A 374-nucleotide genomic window follows, 5' to 3' on the forward strand; every position below is an offset into this window, starting at 1 on the left:
CTGGACATCTTCACGATGGTGACCTTCGCCGGGCGCCGACGTCGAGACCTCAGCGCCCTCCTCAACGCCTCCGGCACCCACGAGGACCCCGTCGCCCCCACGCCCGAAGACGTGGCCGCGGGTGTGGGCGTGATCTTCTTGAGGGCGTGGTATCAAGGTAGTCTCCTCACGCCCCCTCTGGCGCTCCAAAAGGACGACCCGGAGGGAGGCGTTCGAGGGAACACGACCCGCAGGACGACTCCGAGGAGGACGTCGTGGCCAGGGTGCCTTCGGAGGGTCGTGTGCGAGGCCAACCGGGAGGGCGCGGCGCTGGGCCCTCTCGCGGAGGACGTCGCGGAGGTGCTCAGGTGGGCGGCGGCTCTTCGCTTCACGTA

Source organism: Penaeus monodon, chromosome 27 (assembly GCF_015228065.2).
Source record: "Penaeus monodon isolate SGIC_2016 chromosome 27, NSTDA_Pmon_1, whole genome shotgun sequence".
NCBI classification, from domain to species: Eukaryota; Metazoa; Arthropoda; class Malacostraca; order Decapoda; family Penaeidae; genus Penaeus; species Penaeus monodon.